At 37.4% G+C, this 20,310-nt stretch overlaps 1 long non-coding RNA gene, 1 other non-coding gene and 1 pseudogene across 3 annotated transcripts in view; all 3 read left to right on the top strand.

The window, feature by feature from the left end:
* Positions 1 to 20,310, top strand: part of LOC142871376 (uncharacterized) — a 123,875-nt gene that overhangs the window by 32,270 nt on the left and 71,295 nt on the right. The gene's annotated exons all lie outside the window — the stretch shown is intronic.
* LOC105855799 (elongation factor 1-alpha 1 pseudogene) lies at positions 6,577 to 8,997 on the top strand (annotated as a pseudogene).
* LOC142874965 (U6 spliceosomal RNA) lies at positions 9,828 to 9,931 on the top strand. Its single transcript, XR_012922550.1, has one exon. It is a non-coding gene; the product is annotated as a U6 spliceosomal RNA (small nuclear RNA).

Raw genomic sequence — 20,310 nt, 5'->3', positions numbered from 1 at the left:
TTTTTAAATGTTCACAATTTTATTTTGATAAATGAAAAATTAGAAAAGTCAATTCCAAATTATAGTTTTATTTCATTCCTATCATAAAGAAATAAGACAAGTTTTTTAATATTATGATAAATTTTATTCTTTGGTATGATAAATTTCGAAGCATGGGGCTACACATAGGCCAACATTACGTTGTTTACAATAGTATCTAGTACTACGCCTTTTATTAATTTTTGAGCATACAATACATCTTCTTAATGGATTTTTCCTTTTTGTTTTATTACTATTGTAAGGTGCTGGAAAGTGTCTTTCTCTAAAACACATGAGATTTTCTGATGTAGTACAAGGGTTGTATTGCCTCGAGTGGGATTACTGTTGTAGAAGTTTTGTTATTAACGCTAAAGTCAACGCTTGGCTGTGCGCATTCATCTTTGGCTATCGACTATAGTCGACGCTAGTACCAAAGTGGTTAAATAAAGTATGTGATGCCACCATACAGGTTTGGGCAAGAGTTCAAGGAGTACACGGCTAGCCCAAGGACAGCCTCTCCCAGCCTGACAGTACCTACGAGGCTGCAAACAATCCTAGTGGGGAGAGAAGCAATCAGCCCGTACTCAGGAAAACACTATGAAGTTGTTTTAATCAACTCTGGATATCCAGGTTGTGGGCTCTGGGCAGAACTATACCATACTCTCTACGTATCCTTAGAATGAGAATTTATTGAGTCTGGGGTGGCAGTTCCAGAGTGGGTCCCTAGAGAGAATATGAACAGTGTAATTTTACCCAGGATGATGAGAAACTATAGCAAAGTCAAAAATACATGGAAAACCACCTTGAGATTTGGCAACGTTAAGGACTCCTCTCAGCCAGAAATGCCTTGGGGAGAAGGAGGAAATGTGGAATAAAAGAGATTCATGTCCTTGTGGCATTTTGAAACTATTTTTGAAATATTTTAGAAAACGTAGAATATTATAAAGAAAATGAAAGCATTCATAGTGTCATCACCCACAAGCCACATTTATTGCTCTTCTATACTATATGATAGGTGATACAATGTAACACTGAGAAATTAATTAATTGATTTCATGGGAATATTTTTAATGTGGCAAATTCCACATTAATAATTCTATTCCAAACCTTGTCTTATTAAAGAAAAGTCATTAGACATGGTCTATTGTTTAGAAGTGACTTAGAACCAAATTTTTTTCCATATAATTGAACTTTTCCATAAATGACTGTGAAATATGGTCAGATCCAAGATGTTAAATGATATCTGTTCCTATAGGACAGAGAATTTTGAGATCTACTTCCCCAATGACAGAAGGATCTAGAAACTGCTTTCTCCCAACAACTGTGAGATAAGTTCCAACCACTTTGCTAGCACTTCTTAGCACAACAACAAACTGTGTGTGTGGGGAGGGGTGTGTGTGTCTATGAAACCATTTGACTTTGGGAACATTTGTTATAGTAAATAAATATTTTCCATCAAACCTTTTTTTAAAATGAGAAGAGAACAAGTTTAAGAAAGTAGAAAGACATGAGTAAAGACAGCTCTAGAACTCTACTAAAGAACACAAAAGATTTGTAAAAATGGAGGCTACTATTTTTTCGATTGAGAAGATTCAATATGATAACCAGAGTAATTCTTTCCAAGTACATGTATAGATATAACACAAACAAAATAAAAATCCTAGTATCATTTTTAACTTTTATACACTAATTTTCAAATTTATTTGGAAGAATAAATGTGTGATCATAGTCCCCAAGAAATGTTAAAAAAGAAAATGTTAAAAAATGTTAAAAGAGAAAGGACTTTTTCTACCAGATGGCAAAGTATATCATAAAGTTTCAGTAATTAAACAGTTTATATTCTAGGAATTTATATCCTCTGAGTCCCTCGTTCTAATGATATTCACTCTTAAATTGTAGTGTCTTATAGCATAAAGCACTCTCCAAACATCAAGGGGAAGAAAATAGCCAAAGCAACAGCAGCAATAACAAGAGACTTTGTTTTTACTAGTATTCCTCAGGTTTTCCCCCTGGCAGAGGATCAAAGGGTAAATAACAGCTACCACAGGAGCACATAAAGAATTGAGAAACCTTAATAACCAATCTATTGTCCCATCTTACAGAACTGGCAGATTTCCTTTCAAAAGGGTACTTACAGAAATTTTTTACACTCTCCCCTATTATTGTCTCCATTGCATCAATCAATGTTATAGTGGCTGTGTCTTTAAATAAAGAGTTTAAAATATTCCCCCCAATATGTAAAACTCTTAACAACTTTGTAACTCTTTTAAAACTCTAACATCTTTGCGGAAAGGAGAGAAGACAACTGTACACAAAAAGTTCATTCAACCATTTTTGGAGCTGACTATACAAAAGGAATTGTCTTATACATCTATGTATGAAGAAGTAGAAATTATTACATGGCTTTTAGGACTCACACTGGTTCATGGATTTTTCTAAATTCTACAAAAACAGTGAGGTGTTAGTAAGTAGACAAATCAGTAGAATAGAATAGAGTCTGGAAACAGACTCTAGGAGTTTGGTATTATAAAAGTGAGATTGTAAATAAACAGAGTTGCTCTAATATACTGTTGGTATGAACACAATATTTGTAAGCCAATTTATAAACCAATTTTGCAATGTCTATTAAAATAAATAAAAGACATACATAGCCGATTGACCCAACAATTCCACTTCTACATGTGTCCCCAAGAAACACTAACATATGTTCATAACAAGATAGATGCAAGGATACAACAGTGGTTGGAATAGTTAAAAATCAGAAACTCTAAATGACCATCAACAGGGGACTATCCAAATAAACTATGCAAGAACCATATTATGACTCTAATGCGTAAGTAGGAAAGGATGAGATAGAGCTCTCTATAATGGAGTACAAAAAAGATCTCCAAAACATATCACTGACTGAAAAAAAAAAGCAAACTTCAGAATATTACTACCTAAGGTATTACATGCTGAGGTAGATATACCTCATACATACATGTATAAAGCCACACCAGTACCATGAAAAAAGATCATATAAATTTTCATTAATCTTTGTCTGCCTCAAACCATACATAAAAATGTATTTTTATGAATTAACAACTTAAATGTGACATTTTTTAAAACAATGAAATCACTAAAAAGAAATATACAGGAATATTTATTTAGCCTTAGCATGACACAAAAGCCAGAAGCCATAAAAAAAATTTCTGGAAGCTTTAATTTTATGACAAAATAATAACAAATTTCTGTACAGCAAATAACACCACAACAAAAATTAAGAGAAAATAAATTGTTAGAGGAAATTTAAGTGGCTACAGCATCCCTTACAGAGAAATCTATCAATATGTACATTTAAAATGCACATACCCTATACCCTAGCAATTTTACTGTATAAGAGTTTATGCTTTAAAAATGTACATATTGCTAATTTTCTGTGTAAAAAGATGTTGAGTGTAGTATTTTGTGTTTATGATTACATATAAAAAAAAGAGGTCTGAATGTCCACCAATAACGTAATGGCTAAATAGATTACGATGCTTTCACATACAGGAATATTATATAGTCATCAAGATGAATAATATTCCTACAATTGACACTTTTCAAGCAAGGGTCCCACACCCATGGGTCCTGTGTCTTGGGCAGTTCAACCAACCACAGATCAAAAATATTGGGAAAAAATAAGTAATACAATGCAACAATAAAAATACAAATAATTCAGTATAATAACTATTTACATAGAATTTACATTATCATAATTTACTTATTATCATAAGTAATCTAGATTACTTGAAGTATACAGGAGGATATGCAAAGTTTATATGCAAATACTACACCATTTTTTATAAGGGACTTAGCATTCAACAGGGTTGAGAGGTGGTTGGAGATCCTGCAACCAATCTCCCAAAGATACCAAGGGACAACTGTACTAACCTTTATTGAATTACCATAGCAAAACTTGGAGTTAAGTGCATTCTCTCATTCAGTCCTTTCAATAGTGCTTTGAGGTTGGTATGATTGGAATTCTCATTTTAAAGATGATAAGGCTGAGACTTAGAGAAGTTAAGTGCCCCTGAAACATACAACTATTTCACTCCAAAACTAGAACTCTGGGAAGATGTGTATGTACTGACATAGAAAGATGTTAGTAAAACACTGATATGAAAAAAAGTAATAAAGAATAGTGTGTACGGTGTGATCACTTTTATGTAAATGAATGTAAAAGTACAATGAGAAGAGAGAAACATGGTAATGTGGTTGTCTCTAGACAGGTGAAGGAGTTATAGATGTTTTCTACCTTCTTTTTACTTAACTATATTTTCTAATTTTTTTCCAGCAAAGGACATATATTGCACTTTTTAAAATAATTCAATAAATAATTCTAGGATAAAACTAATAATGTTGAAATGGCTGGCTGCGATGACTCATGCCTGAATTCCAGCATTTTGTGAGGCCAAGGCAGTAGAGTCTCTTGAGGCCAGGAGTTCCAGACCGGCCTAGGCAACATACCAAGACTATATCTCTTAAAACTTTTTAAATAGCTGGGCATGGAGGTACACACCTGTAGTCCTAGCAACTCAGCAGTTTGAGGAAAGAGAATCACTTGAGCCCAGAAGTTTGAGACTGCAGTGAGCTATATGATTACACCACTGCACTCCAGCCTGGGTGATAGAGTGAGATCCTATCTCTAAAAATAATAATAATAATAATAATGTTGAAATGTAGAGCAACAATTGTTATATTGTAGTAGTAAAGATAGGTATTTAAAATTCAGTGTGTCGAGACTTCTTACAGTTTTGCCTAGAGAACAGTGTTCTCTATTGGTAGAAGTTAGAATATCAAAAGGCAGCTGGCCTTTTTTAATGATAAAAAATTAGTATAACAAATGAGATACAAAATTTATTTTTTCCAATGTTCTAATTCCCCAGAAGTTCAAGTGCTGTTTTAAAGTACTTAGAATAACAATTTGTGATCAGGCTAATATTGTGGGTTGTTTGACAAAAAAGGATGAACAAAACAAGTGACCTTAAACCTATTGTTTCCATCATTGCATTGAAATTGTTAAAAAATAAGAAGAAAAAATAAAGAAATATAAATTTTTTTTAAAAAACTATTGTTTCCAGTTTTCAAAAATCATCTTCTGAGATCAGACACACTTTTTTCCCAGGCAACGTGCTGATCTGGGGGATGCCCAGCCCAGTGGGCTGAGCCTGTCAGATGGATACAATGGAATTTGCACTTGTCACTTCCAGGGGTGTCATTCCTGAGGCAACATTATGATCAAGCATCAACACCCAACTAAACTGTGATCCTATCAAACTCCCCTGCCTTTTCTTTTCTCTTTCTTATTCTTTTCTTTCTTTCCCTTTTTTAGGTGAAATTGGGTTAAAATGGGTATCAGGAAAACTTGAAAGCACTGTAGCAAGACAATGTAGTCCCATACTTTCAATTGGCAGAGGTGTTAAATGGTACCCAAAGTCTTGAATGACCCTCTTAATCCTATAGTTAGAATCAAAACTAGAATTGCAACCTAGGTCTCCTGATTCCTCCTGGCACAGAGTTTTTTTGAAAGGACAACACTAAGTAGCATTCAATATGAGGAGGCTTCTGTGCACAATAATACAGAGGTTTTGCCTTGAGGATCGTGGCAGTAGAGGGGAGGATGGAGTGAAGAGACACAGATGTGTGCTGGTTGCAGACATGTAAGCTTTAACACCAGCAGTCACAGCCACTTTCTTTTCCCTTAACCACATTTTCCTGAGCATAACAACCCAGTAGTTCCAGTGTTTTAGGCTTCAAAATGCCATACCCTCAGGATAGTTCCTATCTAATTATGAAAAGCCAAAGAATGGGGGGGAAATGCCAGATGTTTTCTCTCTTCCTCTCATCTGCAATTTGACTAAAAAGATATGTGAGAATATATTGAGACATAAATAGCCACCTACATATATGATTTGAAAAAAACAGTCCTCCCACCTCGAAAATATGTCCTCTCATGATTTGCTGACATGCTCCATATGCCCACATTAAAGAGTCATTCGTCTGAGAGAATTATTTGCATATTCAATATCGAAGAAATATTAATTAAGAACTCACGTGCCCCCAAAAAAAAAAAAGAACTCATGTGCCAAACATTGTTCTTGGTGTCCCTTCTCAAAAAAAGTGACTAATGGAATAATAAATAGTCTGTATCCTGAAGACACTTAAAATCCAGATAGGAATCAGACAAGAAACAAGACAGTTTAAATAAAGAGTAAGTGTGAGTGCAGGGTTAGGATGCCTGTCACTCAGGAGAAAGGGGAGGTGAGACATACCAACCAATGAGCATAGGTATGGTAGAACTCAGAACTAAAAGAAGTGGTGTAGGAAGCTAGGAGGTTAACATGGGCTGACACAAAGGACCCTTTTCATTTTGAGGGGGTGGAGAGCCACTGGGGGTGATTAAGCTGGTGGGGGAGAGTGGGGTGAGTGGGATGGGGAGGAGGGTGATATATGAATACATTATATTCATGCTTACATATCGTAATAGAGAGAAAAATGCATCAGGTCACTAATAGTCATTAACATATATAAAGAATTTGTTCCAGAAAACAATTGTCAGAGGGAGCAGTCAGGAATTCATCTGAAAGTTACATTCTCCTTCTAAAACTTTTTTTAGTGAAATGGGGTTAAAATGGGTATCAGGAAAACTTGAAAGCACTGTAGCAAGACAATGTAGTCCTATACTTTCAATTGGCAGAGGTGTTAAATCATACCAAAAGTACCATTTGGGTACTTTGGAAAACCCAAGTGGAAAACCCAGAGCTATAAAATCTTGCCAGAAATTGTAATCTATTTGGGAAGTCAAAACTCATGTACACACACAAAAATAGAGTGCACGTGAACCCATGGGATGGAGATTTCAATGTAATAGTGGCTTAGGGAAAGGCATGTTCCAGAAAAGATTGAAGCAGTCTCCAAAGGCCTCGTGGAGGCAGGAACGACTTCCTGAGGAGAGCTTTTTAGAGCAAGGATCTGCTCGAGGAAGGGGAAGGTGGAGTTTGTGTTCAAAATCAACAAAGACTAGTAACATTCATTCATGAAAATTTAAGCAAACCCTGTACCAGGGGCTTTTGGTGAATGCAGGAAAAATAGGTAGAAATGACCTGTGTTCAAGGGCCTTCAGTTTAGTTCTTTGGTGGAAAAAGAAAAGATACTGATCTGACGGGAATAGAAGCTTTGTTGAAAGGATGGTTCAGGCTTTTTCCGCAATGGGTTTGCCGCCAGAACACAGGTGCCGTGAAAACCACCCATAAAAGCCAAAATGGGGAAGGAAAAGACATCAGTTATCATCGTCATCGGACACGTAGATTCAGGCAAGTCCACCACTACTGGCCATCTGATCTACAAATGTGCTGGGATCGACAAAAGAACCATCAAAAAATTTGAGAAGGAGGTGGCTGAAATGGGAAAGGACTCCTTCAGGTACGCCTGGGTCTTGGATAAACTGAAAGCTGAGCGTGAGCCTGGTATCACCATTGATATCTCCCTGTGGAAATTTGAGACCAGCAAATATTATGTGACTCTTATTGATGCCCCAGGACACAGAGACTTCATCAAAAACATGATTATAGGCACATCTCAGGCTGACTGTGCTGTCCTGATTGTTGCTGCTGGTGTTGGTGAACTTGAAGCTGGTATCTCAAAGAATGGGCAGACTCGTGAGCATGCCCTTCTGGCTTACACACTAGGTGTGAAACAACTGATTGTTGGTGTTAACAAAATGGATTCCACTGAGCCGCCCTACAACCAGAAGAGATACGAGGATATTGTTAAAGAAGTCAGCACTGACATTAATAAAATTGGCTACAACCCTGACACAGTAGCATTTATGCCAATTTCTGGCTGGAATGGTGACAACATGTTGGAGCCAAGTGCTAGCATGCCTTGGTTCAAGGGATGGAAAGTCACCCGTAAAGATGGCAATGCCAGTGGAACCACACTGCTTGAAGCTCTGGGTTGCATCCTGCTACCAACTCGTCCAACTGACAAGCCCTTGCGTCTGCCTCTCCAGGATGTCTACAAAATTGGTGGTATTGGCACTGTCCCTGTGGGCCGAGTGGAGACTGGTGTTCTCAAACCCGGCATGATGGTCACCTCTGCTCCAGTCAATGTTACAACTGAAGTAAAGTCCGTTGAAATGCACCATGAGGCTTTGAGTGAAGCTCTTCCAGGGGACAATGTGGGTTTCAACGTCAAGAACGTGTCTGTCAAAGATGTTTGTCATGGCAACGTTGCTGGTGACAGCAAAAATGACCCACCAATGGAAGCAGCTGGCTTCACTGCTCAGGTGATTATCCTGAACCATGCAGGCCAAATTAGCGCTGGCTACACTCCTGTACTGGACTGTCACACTGCTCACATTGCCTGCAAGTTTGCTGAGCTGAAGGAAAAGATTGATCGCCGCTCTGGAAAGAACTGGAGGATGGTCCTAAATTCTTGAAGTCTGGTGATGCTGCCATCGTCAATATGGTTCCTGGCAAGCCCGTGTGTGTCAAGAGCTTCTCAGACTATCCTCCTCTGGGTTGTTTTGCTGTTCGTGATATGAGACAGACAGTTGCTGTGGGTGTCATCAAAGCAGTGGACAAGAAGGCTGCTGGAGCTGGCAAGGTCACCAAATCTGCCCAGAAAGCTCAGAAGGCTAAATGAGTATTATCCCCAATATCTGCCACCCCACTCTTAATCAGTGGTGGAAGAACGGTCTCAGAACTGTTCGTTTCAATTGGCCATTTAAGTTTAATAGTAAAAGACTGGTTGTTATTAACAATGCATCGTAAAACCTTCAGAAAGAACGGAGAATGTTTTGTGAACCACTTTTGTTTCTTTTTGTGTGGCAGTTTTAAGTTATTAGTTTTTAAAATCAGTACTTTTTAATGGAAACAACTTGACCAAAAATTTGTCACAGAATTTTGAGACCCATTAAAACAAAGTTTAATGAAAAAAAAAAAAAAAAAGAAAGGATGGTTCAGGCCAGGCATGGTGGCTCATGCCTATAATCCTAGCACTTTGGCAAGAGCAAGGCGAGAGAATCACTTGATGCTAGGAGTTCAAGACCAGCCTGACCAAGAGTGAGACTGTCTCTACAAAAAATAGAAAAATTAGCCAGGCATGGTAGTGCATGCGTGTAGTCCCAGCTACTCGGGAGGCTAAGGCAGAAGGATGGCACAAGCCCAGGAGTTTGAGCTATGAAGAGTGTGAGCTATGAAGATGCCACTGCACTCTAGCCCAGGAGACAGAACAAGGCTAAAACCAACATCAAAGATATGGTGGTTCAGAGCAGGGGAATTGTGCGTGAGCGGGCATAGGTGTGTGTGAGTGCACGTACGCTCAGATGCACACACACGTACACATGCACATTTAATGCCTACTACCCACTGTGTACCTTAGAAATATACAGATTGCCCTTAGTTGAAAAACTTTCTATAGAATGCTTAATTACAATGTGTGTGCATTTTAGCTAGGGTTGCCTTTCAAAAACTTTATTGCTAAGAAACAAAATGAAATCCCTCCTTGGTATGAACAAAGAAGCTTGAAAAAGATGCCTTAGGTTCATGTGTCATGCAGTTGAAAGATGTTTGTTATGGCAAAGGGCAGTTGTGAAGGGCATGGCAGTCATCCTGGACCTCGACTTAAAGAGTTTGTTTGCTTTCTAAATAGAAGGTCCTTATCTATTTATGTTAAATTTATTTTAATTACTATTTATTATATTAAATTTATATTATGCAGAAAAATATAAGTGAAAAAATCATTCTTAGTTGACCACAGCTAACATTTAAATATCATTCCTTGTGCTTGTTTCTGCAGCATATGTACTAAAATTGGGAAGGTACAGAGATTAGCATGGCCCCTGCGCAAGGATGATACACAAATTCATGAAGCGTTCCAAAAAATTAAATCAATAAAAATATTTAAAAATGTAATTCCTTCCAATTCTGCATGTTTTAACTAGTTATCTCACTAAAACTGAACTTAGTAGATACCTTCAGGTTTCCCCTCTGACCACAAAGCACAGAGGACTCTATTAACTGACCCAGGTTTCTGGCCTGCTAACCTAAAGTCATACGTTTATGTTCTGGGTAACACAGGTTTCAGGTTTTGAGGTGAAGGGAACCGCAGGTATTAAGTTCATTGCCCTAGAAAAGTGGTTCTCAAAGTATGGACCTCAGGTCAGAACTTTGACTTCATCTGTGAGCTGGTTAGAAATGCAAAATCATGGGTCCCACCCCCAACTTGCTGCATAGGAATCTCTGGGAGTGGGAGCAGGTCCCAGAAAGTGTTCTAACAGACTCTCTAGGTAATTCTTGTGCACATTCGAGTTTAAGAACAAATGGCCAGAGAACACGTAGTGAGCTAGCAATAGTCACAAATCCATGGCAAGCCCCAGGAATAACATGTTCAATGGTGTGTCTATCACTCATGCAGTGACTTGTACAGAGTTGAAGCTTAATAAATGCTTGGTGACTGAAAGAACTTTCCCCCAAGTTCCCCCAAATTTCTGACCCTTTTACCATATTCTTTTGAATAGATACCACCTAAATTTGTCCTTGAAGCAAATGTTTCTTTTGTTTTTCCCCAAAATTCCCTTTGGTACCTACTAAAAATCTAAGTACCACAGAATTTGCTTTTTAACTTTCCTGGTTCTAGGCCATTGCTACTCAAAGTGTGGGCAGCAGACCAGTTGCAGAGCATCACCTGGCAGTTCCTTAGAAATACAGAGTCTCAGACTTACTGAATCAGAACCTGCATTTTACCATAGACCCCAGGTAATGCATTCACACAGAAACGTTTGAGAAACAAGATCCTAGGAAGCCAGTTGCTGCTCCTGTTCCTGCTCAGGTGAGTTTCACAATGAGTAAATTACACTATGTGACACTCGTTTATTCAACAAGTATTTCTTGAGCACCTACTGTGTGCGGGGATGGATGGTATGGAGACTCAAAGTTGAAGAAGACATGGTCTGAGGCTCCTGGTGAAATGTATAGCTTATAGGAGAGAGAGACTGTAGACACCAATAGCCAGGCTACCAAGCAGGATGTGGTTAAGAGTCTTCTCAGAGGTCTAAGGTACTGGCATTCAGAGAGGACAAAAATCGCCTCCCATTAGGGTAATAACAATGATTGCTCTTACATATAGAAGAGGACAAATACTTCATTAAATTAGCAAATTTGGTTATAGTATAAAAATAAGAGATTTGTAGTTTGGGCAATGACTTTAAAAGGTTCCCTTTTAAATACATAGCAGAATATCGTGGAAGAGTTTCCACTTTGGAAACAGAGGGCCTGAGTTCAGATCCATCTGGGTGATCTTGGTAATGTCACTTAGATGCTTTGAAGCTAACTTCCTTGTCTACAAAAAAACATAATTCCTATGTTTCAGAGTTGTTCAGAGGAGCAGTGAGAATGCATGTACAGCTCCTGTAACAGTGTCTGGCACATAGTAGGCACTCAACAAGTGGTGTTATTGTTCTGCTAAGTCAATGACTAGATCATCTGGACACATAAATGATAAAGCAGTCAAAACAGTGGTTGCCTAGTGCCTATCTCATAGTCTTTAGAGGTCTTCATAATCTTTCCAGATGCAGTATGCACACCTGTAGTCCCAGCTACTTGGGAGGCTGAGGCAAGAGGATTGCTTGAGCCCAGGAATTCAAATCTAGCCTGGGCAACATAGAAAGACCCCATCTCTAAAAAACAAACAAACAAAAAGAGGTCTTTATAACCTGTAAGGGAAAACTGAAAATATTTTTTAAATGTTAACAACACAAAAAATAGTAGATGTTGTATCCCCCTAAATTCGCTAAAGAAAAAGGAAAATGTCCCTTAGCCCAACAGATTCTAAGAAACAAGAAGGCAAGAAAAAAATCTTGGCAATTACTCTTGAATACCACGGGCTTAAAGCTCCAAATGTTTGATTTTCCAATGGACAGACCCACACTGAAGAAGCTCCACAAAATCAGTATTGCCATAATTTAGGGTGATCATATACCTTATCACTTATGCTAGGTGCTATTGATAACTATTAATTATAATTATAATAATTATTTAATAAGGATGATTCTGGGAAACAGATAAATAGCTACTACCTAAAGGCATGCAATAGGAATAAAATTTGGAGCAGAGGTAATGGTAGGTAAGGAGATAATGCACAAATAAAAGCTTTCTGCATTTAACAGACAATGTTTGATGTAATAAGTGTATTTGTAAAATCTGCCCACTGGGCTATAGCTCAATAGAACTTTGGTAAACTGCTTAAAAACATACCTCATCTTATTTATTAAGCAAGCTCAGCTCTATGAAACATAGCTTAGAACTAAGTCTCTGAGTGGCAAAGCACATTCATTAACATTTAAGAGCCTGAAATGACACAAAAGAGAAACCCCTTTAACCTCCCCTCAGAGCTTACTGAATCCTCCTTGAAATGCAGCTCGTTAACACATTTGGTTAATGAATTCCAGCCCACAGCCCTAGAAATAAGAAGTTGCATATTGGAAAATATAATGAGCCTGGCACACTCAAAGCAGAGGGACACCTGATGGCCTCATTATGAAAAGATAGACAGAAGAACCCCAAAGCACACTCTCGGTGGCCTATAAACCTATAGTCTCTGAAGATGCCACTGTTATACAATATAGCACACTAACTGATGTTCATCATTACAATCTTAAGTCATCAAGAAAAAGTTAGAATTTAAGTGGAGAAGCAGTGTAGTGACATTGAAAGAACATTGATGATGGAGTCGGGAAGACCTGGATTATGGTCCTAACTCTGCCATTCACTAGCTTTGTGACCATGAGTAAATTATTTAACCCCTCATTTAGAGAGATTAAACCTCTCATTAGCATTAACATCATCTGTGAAATGGGAAGTATACCTACCTAAGGATGATGATAATGAAGAAATGTGGTCATGTTTTTAAAGGATCCAGCACTGTGCCTGGCATATAGGAGCTACTCAGTCAATGGAAGTTATTATTCATCATAATAAAAAAATCTGCATGTTCTATTTAAGAAGAATGTTATTTCAAATGGCAAGAAATATTAAAAGATTATCATTATTGGGGATTTCCCCTGTGGGGTGCTAACTGGGCCAGTTTATGACAGTTTATGGTTTGCTTGGATGGTAGACATAAAAATCAAATACCCATGCATGGTCACATAAGCAAGAAGAAGAATGTGAGTAGCAGATGGTCATGGACTAGCTGACCAGAGAATGGTTGGGGGCAGGAGAGGGAGTGATATCTCAATGGCTGAATTCAGGCAGGAATAGAGAATTCCAAGGTACCCAGATCCTCTTCCAGAGTTGGGGTCTAGGATCCTGTAACAGACCATTTGACCAGCATGCATAAAATTTAGGGAAAAAAAAAGAAAAGGACTTTTTCCCCACAAAAGATTAGCCTTGATAAGTTCCCACAGTAAAAATTGTTTATAAGTGGATTGTATTGCCTTGAGAAAGTGGTAGGTTTTCCATCAACAGAAGGGTAGGTTCAAATATAACTTTAAAACCTCTTTAAATGGATGTTGTTGAACAGATTTAAACATTGGCTGGAAAACTAAATTAAATTACTTTATGACGGTCCTTTCTAAAACTGAAACAATATTTCACTTATGTGAAATCATTTATAAATTCATAAGAATGGTAAGTTAATGAGATGTTATTGCAAATAGTTTATTTTTTCTGAATATAAAATGAATGTAAGTAATTGAATACATTCATAAGGTATCAAAAATATATACAAGAGAAAATAAATAATCATGATCCTATTCTTCCAGAGACAACCATTATACAATTTTTTCCATCTTTTTCCCATAGATTTTTCCAAAGTTAACACTGTATTGTCAATACAATTTTTATCCTGCAGTTTTTGCTTCAATATAATCATTGTTTTGTCAAAAGATAAGTGAGGCATTATTTTAATGGTTACAAATATCACATTATCTCAACACGCCAAATTTGGGCTCCAAAGCCACATGCATACATGGAAATCCTGCTCTCCTACTTACCAGCTATGTGAATTTGGGCAATTTACTAGCACTTCTGTGGCTGTTTCCTCTGTAAAATGTGCACAATAGTACTCCCTACCTCATAGTTTTATTATAAGGATTCAATGAGTTAATACATGTAAAATACTTAATGTTTGATACATAGTAAATGTTCAATAAATAATAAATGTTCATTATTATGGTTGCTATTCATTTCACCAATATAAGCCATTTAGATTGCTTTCAATATTTAACCATGACAAATAATTCTATGATAAACATCTTTGTAGTAAATGGTTTTTTAAATATATATATATATTTTTTTTTTTGAGACAGTGTCTCACTCTATCACCCCACACTAGAGTGCAGTGGCATCATTACAGCTCACTGTAACCTCAAACTCCTGGGCTCAAGCAATCCTCCTGCCTCAGCTTCCCAAGTAACTGGGACTACAGGTGTGCCTCATGCATGAGACTGGCTAATTTTTCTGTTTTTAGTAGAGACAAAGTCTTGCTTTTGCTCAGGCTGGTCTCAAACTCCTGACCTCAAGCGATCCTCCAGCTTCAGCCTCCCAGAGTGCTAGGATTGTAGATGTGAGCCACTGCACTTGGCCTAAAGATATTCTTTCCAATCTAAACTCTTCAGCCATCTTCAAAATGTGTTTTAATTGTTTATTTTTAGCTATAAAGCGATGAATGAACAGATGCTATTTATCTGGAACCACTGGCTTTATCAATACATATTTTAAAGAAAATAAAATCTATTCCTATTCTTTTATTTCTTTGTTTTTAATTGTGGTACAATACACATAAATTTTATCATTAATTACATTTAGTATGTTCACAATGTTGTGCAAATTGCCAATATGTTAACAGGCTATTGATCCCAAAGATCTTGATGCACAATATAAAATAAAGAAAGATCAAATTTTATTAGCCTCAAAATACCTCTCATGAAAAAGAAAAAAAAAATTCTTCATTCTTAAGTTTCATTAGGAAACCATTGGGTCCAATCTCCAAAGGATAACCACCTTAAATCCTTTCTGAAACATATATGCATACTTGTTAATACTTCAATTACCCAAGCGCCTATATTCCCAGCTACTCAGGAGGCTGAGGCAGGAGGACACTTGAGCCCAGTGGTTCAAGGCTGCAGTGAGCTATGATTGTGCTACTGCACTCCAGCCTGGGTAACAGTAAGACTCTGTCTCTAAAAAAATTTTTTTAATAAATTTAAAAATAATTTGTAAAAAAAACTTCAATTGCACATATCTATTTGATCAGGAAGATATTAGAAGGAAGAGGACTAACACTTCAGGAGTCCTTAAGGAGTTCAGGCATTGTGGAAGGTGGGTAGCATAAATTACCCTATTTAGTTCTTAAGACGATGATGAGTTATAACATTGTCCTCCGTATTACAGATGAGGAAGCTGAGGTTTGGAGATGTGATGTACTTTGTCTAAATGCACACAGCTAAAAAGTGACAAAGATGGGACTCACACTTGATCTACCTGGTTCCCCAAGTCCGTGCTTCTTTCATTATACCACACTGTCTTGTTGAAATGTAATATTACCCTTTTAAATGTAATTTAAAAGAAAGAGATCCCCTGAAAGTTACAATGGAAATTCCAGTAACTATCTAGATAGAAAAATTGCAAGTCTACAAACTAGGGAATCCAGTTTTTGTAGCTTTTCTTAATGGTTGACATAGCCCTCCTAATATTCCATCCTCTATTTCTGTCAGCTTATCTCCTGGATATCTGCACATCCCTGAAAGGGTTATTCTGAATGGATTAAGCATTAGCACTCTCGGTTCCATGCCAAAATACACACAGGCTTGTTGACCCAACAAGAAACCGCTTGTAGAGCTGCTTTACATAAGCCAGAAATGCAGACCTCAAAAAGCTTTCACTCTTCTTCTGTCACAGTCATTTTTTTTTCATATTTGACAACAAACAAATACAGATTATCAAGAAGAGAGGGAGAAAATGTTTTTCACTGGAAACGTCACTGGAATTTAGTGATAGAAATTAGCAGTGGGAAATGGAGTCTTGTGTTCATAATCGCATTCTGTCCAAAGCTTTGTTTTTTATTTGCTTAGGTCCTTGAGTTTTCTAGGAGGCTCAATTTTTCATTTGCAATACAGGAATAATTAAAACTTGTGGCTCTGGGGCATATAAAATCATATTCATCTAGCAATTTGATATGAAGAGTGTTAAAAGGTATGCGTGCAAGTATGGAGCAGCCAGTACTGTACTAAGCACGATAAAAGCAAAATGCTGCCTTATGAACACGATTCCCTCAACCAACTAGCCCTGCATGGATTAGTCTGCTGTGGTTGCTGAATTCAACTTCTCTGACACTAATACAACTGGGCTGCAGGAATGTCCCGTAATTCACTTGTATTGGAAGCCACTAAAATTTTGAGTATGTTGCCTATTATTAATAAGTAGGTGGATATTCCTACCACCCTCCTTCTCTGTTACTAACTTTTTTATAAAGAGACCCCATTCTCCTTCACCTGCTCTTACCTTACTTTACTTGCACTTCTTCTTCCCATTCCACTAATGCCACTCCTCTCTGAGGCAGTGTATGGTTTTCCAGAGACATTACTAACCTTCTTTAAGAAAAAAGAAAAGAGCTAGTAAATACTGCAAACTTTAGAGGGAAAAAATTTTCATTCCTAGATGACCATAACTGACACCCCTACCCTTGAGTCTAAATTTTAAGTCAATCTTCAACTTTTAAGAGGAGCCAGAGTTCCCCAGTCCTGTATCAGTTCAATGCTTTGGTGGAGTGTCAGTATGCGCCTATCAAGCACAATATGCTTTTTTTCAGAGTGACGTTCATCTGCCCAGAGAAAATTAGCTCCATCAGCAGAATCAAGTTCAGAATACAAAGGCTGCGCAGATTCACAATGAAATCTCCATTAATATCTAGAATCTTCCAGGGCATTTTACAAAAAGAACTGTGAAGAGTTAAGTTGTTCTTTCCTTTTGTCTCTCTCTCTCTCTCTCTCTCTCTCTCTCTCTCTCTCTCTCTCTCTCTCTCTCTCTCTCTCTCTCTCTCCCCGGACCTTTCTCCCTCTCTCTTCCTCCCCCTTCTCTCTCTCTCCATAATTATATCAGTGTTCTGTGTAACGTGAGTGTTCCTTAGCTTACAACAGTAAAAAGGCTATGAAATGGTAGTTCAGTCTTGAAACAGATAAGGCAGAAGTGTATACAATAAAAAGGAAAGTGTTGGAGAGTCATTTTATAATTTTTCAAGATATAAATACTTGTACTTAATCATTATAACCAAAAATAAAGCATTGGGTATGTTTATCATACAGAAATTTTCTAAGAATTGCTTCTAATGACATTATGACAGGATGGTGATTTCCAGATATGTGGACTAGTAGGACACTCAATGCTCCTTAAATCATTCCACCAAAAGAGTTGCTTATTATGAACTGTAAGATTCAACTTTGTAGGCTATAGAACATTTAAAAAATCAGCTTATAAAATAGTTTAAGTCAAGCAAATCATTAAGAAAAAATAATTGAAATTTATTCTTTAGGCAATTTGGAAAACATCTATCAAAGTTATAAATACATATGCCTTTAATATAGCAATTCTACATATAGGAATTTATTCTAATGAAATACAGAGTGACATATATACAAAATTACTCATGGCATCATTGCTAGCAAAATATTGGAAATGATCTAAATTTCCATTCATAAGGAATTTTAAGAATAAATTATGGTAATCCATGTAGTAGAATATGAAGCCATAAAAAAGAAATGAGGAAGTTTTATATGAATTGCTACAGAAAGCTCTACAAGGTACAGTATTAAATTTTAAAAGCATAAATTACCTTGGAAAACTACACAAGAAACTACTAATATCACCTGTGAAGAAGAAAAAAACTTGGCAGCAGGTGTAGGAGTGTGACTGTCAAGAAAACTTCTCTATGTTTTCATTTTTGAATGATAAGAAATAGTCTGGTCAGTTAGATCAAAACAACTAATGTATACAATGCCTCAAAAAGTAAAACATAACAGTCCCTGTATCTTTCAAACTGCCTTGCAACAGAAAAAGTGCTGTAAAAGTCCTCTTGTAAATGCTTTCAGACACAAAATAACAAATTGAGTAAAAATAAATAAAATTTTAAAATCAATAATAAAAAGGCGGGGAACGATGTGATGGCTCCCGCCTGTAATCCTAGCACTCTGAGAGGCTGAGGTGGGAGGATCGCTTGAGCTCAGGAGTTTGAGACCAGCCTGAGCAAGAGATAGACCCCATCTCTACTAAAAATCGTGGCACTCACCTGTAGTCTCAGCTACTCAGGAGGCTGAGGCAAAAGGGTCGCTTGAGCCCAGGAGTTTGATGTTGCAGCGAGCTACGATGATTCCACTGCACTCTACCCATGGCAACAGAGTGAGACTCTTGTGTCAAAAATAAATAAATAAATAAATAGGCTTTAAGTGAATGATATGTAATATATATACACACAATAATAGACAGTTTAATTGTTTGCCTTTCACATGTTATAATCATGTCATGTAGGCACCTTTATTTATTTGATCAATTAGAACCTCGGTGATTCTTTATTCTCTTAAATATTTTTTGAGCACCTGTGAGGGGCCAAGTACCAGGGTGGATCCTGGAAATTCAGTGCTGAGTAAGACAGACACAGTCTCTGACCTCCTGGATAGTTCTGATACTCCAGCTACTAAAGACAGAAAAAGTTCCTTTCTTTAGAATGGTACATGCAACACTTAATAGCTGCTTTCCCAGCTCAGTAAAATAGTAAACATTCAAATGTGAAGTGAAAACAGCTGGAGCAGCTGGCACAATTTAACTTTTCATGAAAAAAATCCGCAGACATAGATTACTTATTCTATCCATGCACATGAGTAACTTCTGTTCTGGGTCAGGAGGCTCAATGTAGAAGGATAGAGTCGGAAAAGGCTCCCACCTCCCTCCCATCTCCCTCAGTCCAGAGAGAAGGAAATGCAGGAGGAGTGCTTTTAACAAGATTCCATAATTTATGGTTGGATTAAATGATAGTTTGCTGGATATAAGCTGTTTGTGCGATATGTGCTCTATTTTTAGGGAGTTTAGAAACATGTTGCTTAACACTTGTGAGAAAATGATTGCACAGTCTCTATTAGAATCTCATTAGCATACTTGCTCCATTTATTTGAGAATAGACTTACAATCTTGAATTTCCCCAAGCTAGCAAAGCATACTTTGGTGAAAGGTGGCATAAGAGATGGTTTTTTAAAAAGCAGTGGTAGTGAAGAGAGAAGGTGGCAAGAGTAACTTTATCCTCCACTGCCTCCTTTGCACACAAGAGATATTATGCTTCAGAAATAAGATGCTCGCTCACATAAGACAGACAGAGTCATGAGGAGAAACTAGTCTGAAGATGAGAGAATAAACAGAAGACATGAATGGTTAATTGATGTACATTCCATTCAAGTCTGAGTGAATCACAGGAAGGAGGCAGCAGTAAGGCCCACTACCTGGGGAATACTTGGACTGCAAAGGTGAAAGAACAGTGTGATCACAAATAGTACAAGAACATTTTGAATAGATAGGTTGGGCTCATCACTGACAATTTCCATCTTTGCTTCCATGCATTTTTTAAACAACATTGGACATACATGTATGCACAAGTTTCACAAACAACAAGCCTTCAGGAGAATCAGAGAGATCACTTTTATGTGTTTTTCAGAGACCTTTATACATGGAAAAGGAAACTGCATCTATTTCTATTATTATCATTGCATTTCTTTTGGCTAACAGAACAGTAGATATGATTTGAAGCAACTTTTTGTCACTAACTTTATGCTATAAAGAATTCCAAGGCCGGGCGCGGTGGCTCACGCCTGTAATCCTAGCACTCTGGGAGGCCGAGGCGGGCGGATTGCTCAAGGTCAGGAGTTCAAAACCAGCCTGAGCGAGACCCCGTCTCTACCATAAAAATAGAAAGAAATTAATTGGCCAACTAATATATATAATATAAAAATCAGCCAGGCATGGTGGCTCGTGCCTGTAGTCCCAGCTACTCGGGAGGCTGAGGCAGGAGGATCGCTTGAGCCCAGGAGTTTGAGGTTGCTGTGAGCTAGGCTGATCCCACGGCACTCACTCTAGCCTAGGCAAGAAAGCGAGACTCTGTCTCAAAAAAAAAAAAAAAAAAAAAGAATTCCAATCTGATTCATAGTTTGCAGGACCACACACTTCCAAATGTCTCACACACACACACACCAGAAATAATTAGTGAGTGTTTTACCTCATGCGTTGA

Source organism: Microcebus murinus, chromosome 1, assembly GCF_040939455.1.
Source record: "Microcebus murinus isolate Inina chromosome 1, M.murinus_Inina_mat1.0, whole genome shotgun sequence".
NCBI classification, from domain to species: Eukaryota; Metazoa; Chordata; class Mammalia; order Primates; family Cheirogaleidae; genus Microcebus; species Microcebus murinus.
Note: the sequence above shows the minus strand (reverse complement) of the source record. Positions and strands in the feature narration are given on the sequence as shown.